Source organism: Tenrec ecaudatus, chromosome 4, assembly GCF_050624435.1.
Source record: "Tenrec ecaudatus isolate mTenEca1 chromosome 4, mTenEca1.hap1, whole genome shotgun sequence".
Lineage (NCBI taxonomy): Eukaryota > Metazoa > Chordata > Mammalia > Afrosoricida > Tenrecidae > Tenrec > Tenrec ecaudatus.
The window spans coordinates 141,779,313-141,782,592 of record NC_134533.1 but is presented as its reverse complement, the minus strand read 5'-3'; the positions used below and the strand labels follow the sequence as shown (position 1 = coordinate 141,782,592).

Below are 3,280 nucleotides of genomic sequence, written 5' to 3'. Positions count from 1 at the left end.
GCTTCATAGGGTTTTCCAAGACTTGAACCTTTCAGAAACAGATCAGAAGTGCCTTCCTTCCAAGACACTTCTGGGTGGGTTCAGACAGTCCACCTTTGGCTAGTAGTTGAGCCAATTAAAACTGTTTAAACCAGCCAGAAACTTCTCCACAAAGATTACAGCCACGGAAAACCTGTGGTACTCTTCTGGGTCGCATCTGAGGTCCTCCTGAGCTGGAATCAACTCAATGACACAAGACAACAACACTGATACAATCAAACACCTCACCTGTAAACAACCTCCCCAGTGAACTATGAAAAAAACAAGCCCCCGGACATGAAAAAAAAAAAAAAAAGGATCTTTACACAATTACAAAAACAAAAAAATGTAGCTGTTGAAACAGTTTATGTACAACCAAATAATTTGTGGGATTTGGTTCCTTTGGCTTAGGGTCATGGTTTCATGGGAAATCTCAGTTATGTGGTTTAATAACGTGGTTAGTGCTTCTGTTTTTCCTCCTAGTTCCTTCAGTAGTGAGTGGGGTCTTAAAAACTTGCAACAGGCCACCCAGAGCATAGTAACTGGTTTCTGTTTGCCTGGAAAAATAGAAGAAGAAGAAACATGAATAGAAGGATCTGAAATGTGTGACTGATTGCCTCCTTGGACAACTGCTTCATTTACCATGCTACCAGAGCTGGATGGTGCCTGGCTACCACTACTTAACAATTCTGCAGAAGAACCCTGATCAAAAGGTGGGAACTGCTTTGACAATACTGATGGCAACACATGTACAAATGTGCTTCACACAATGCATGTATGAGTGTAATAAGAGTTGTAAAAGTCCCCAATAAAATGATTTTTTAAAGGAGGAAAATGAAGTAAATTCCAAATTCTTATGGAACCTTGACTTCATTGAGGCTTGGATGAACTCCTGAAGCTATTACCCTGAGATAATCTTTCAACCTTAACCCCAAAATATCACCTGAAGCTTTCCTAAAACCAAATAGTAACTAGTAAAATATGTCTGCCTTGACCATCATGTTCTTTTAAGAAGTGTCTGCGCACTCAACCTTAGGGGACAATGGCTTTTTCTAAACGAGTGAAGAAACAACTCAAACGAGGGTGAGAATGTTTGCATAACTTGAAGAATGTAAATGAGGTCACTGCATTGTTATGGCGAAACTGTGGGATTGGTATATAGTTGCCCGTGTATACTCTCAACAACAAGGACACAACAGTAACAACAAAATCTTTAGAGAAAACATAATTATACAATTATTATTTTTTAAAGGACAGAAAAATCATTTATTCCAGAAGATGGCAGAAATAAGCAAGTCATTCTAAAACAGAGTCTGGGGTGGTTCTACCACAGTGTGGGCTCCTGTCGGCCCGTGGAGTGGCTTCTGCCTCGAAGCCATTTCTGGGTGGGTCTTGAACTCTTTGTTGCCCCTGTTGTTATGAATGGGCACAGGGCCATCTTCAAACCCACAGGTTCCAAAGAGAGGGCAAGGTCTTTGCCCCAAGAGGAGCACCTATTCCAGAAAGGCGCATACATAATTTGCGAAATCGGCACAGTGTAGGTGAAGTAGGCACACAATTCATCGACGTGTTAAAAGGTGACAGGAAGAAATACTGCGCTTCCAAATAAGACCTTCACGGTGAGGTGAATGTCTTTTGTAAGGCAGCTGATGCTCAAATAGGCAGATCAAGGAAGGTGGTCTGAGTTCAGAGGTGATTTTGCATCAAGAGGAGTTCTCTTTGTGACCTCAATGCCATGCACTGTAGACCGTGTCATCCTAGTCATGGTCCTCAGGGCCAATGGTAGTTGAGAGACCAGTTGGTCTCGTTTTTCAGCTGTGGTCCAAAGAGAGGATTGAGTTGGGCCAGAATGGCCATCAGCCAAAAGAGGTAGCAGCAAACCGAACAAGTTACAACATGGTAAGGATGACTACTCGGTTAGGACCCTTTGGGATAAACCCAGGCACCATGAAGCCCACGAAGCCCCAGAACACGCTCATCACAGCGAGAGGCGCCGTGAGGCTGCTGTACGCCATGGCTGTCGCCTGAGTTGCCAGACCCGGCCCAGCCGTCTCACTTGGGTCCCACCCCTATACAATTATTTTGTAAGGCAAAAAAAACTTTTTTGACCAGCTCCATCTCACAAGACCATTTTATTTTTTTCCTAGTTGTAGCTCTCATTTATTAATTTTGAGGAGATTGGGGGGAAATGGGAAGCTAACAATGAATCCAAAAATGTTTAGAAGAAAATGTTCTAAAATTGCTGTGGTGAATTTCACAACTCCTTTTAATATATTTAAACTAGTGAATTATACGTGAATTTATGTCAATACGACTGTTAAGACATTTTTTAACAAGTACTAATGAATTATTAATTAGAAGCCCAAGCGAGTGTCTTCCCCAACAAGTGGTATAAGGTCTGTTATAAGGTCAAGGGTTGCAAATCTGTGCCATTTTTGGTTTTGTGTGAATCAGGATCCTGGCACTATGTTGACTGGCCTTGTTTGCTCTCCATTACAGCCTACCTTTCATGGTCCATTGACTCTGAACAAGGAAACTCTTGTCTTATCAAACTAAAGACAAAGCGCTGAGCTAGCCTTGTTTATCAGGAGCATGATATTACGTTTCTGTCTGCAGTGCATACAGGTTACAACAGCAGTAGGTGACCTTGTATAAAACACAGGAGAACATGTCCTCACCAGACTGTGAATCGCACTGTGTTTAACATTAGGTAACATACGAATCTTTCCAAGATAACAATCAAAGGATATGAAAGTACACAATAAAGAAAAGGTCTCCTTTCCCCCCCCCCCATCTGTCTCCTTACCCCTCAGTTCTCCTGGATGTAATTTCTACTATGGCCATGAAAGCCTTCCAGAGAGAATCTGTGCATTTTACAGTGATATATGTTAATGATCATCAAAAAGTATTTATTTGTTTGTCATAATTTTGTTTTTAAACATAAGATTAGCATACTATATACATTTTCCACTTTTCCCATTGTTAATAATATATTGGACATTATCTTGTATTGTCCACCACATAGTGAAGTTTGTTCCTTTTAATACGTTTATAGCCTTCATTATGCAGATGTGCCATCATTTATTAAATCATCTCCTATTTGGTCATGGCCAATCCTTTGCAAGCAAGGCTACAATGAATACTTTTAAGTATGCATTTTTCATGCATATATGCACACATTTTCAGGTTAAATAATGGGAAGCAAGATTGTTGGGCTAAAGGGCATATGCATTTATAATTTTCATAGTTGTTGTTACCCAAA

The 3,280-nt window shown here is 40.6% G+C and overlaps 1 pseudogene; it reads right to left on the bottom strand.

Annotated features, from left to right (window-relative positions):
- Window positions 1-1,788: 1,788 nt before the first annotated feature.
- Window positions 1,789-2,033, bottom strand: LOC142447143 (V-type proton ATPase subunit e 1 pseudogene; annotated as a pseudogene).
- Between the last annotated feature and the right edge of the window lie 1,247 nt (window positions 2,034-3,280).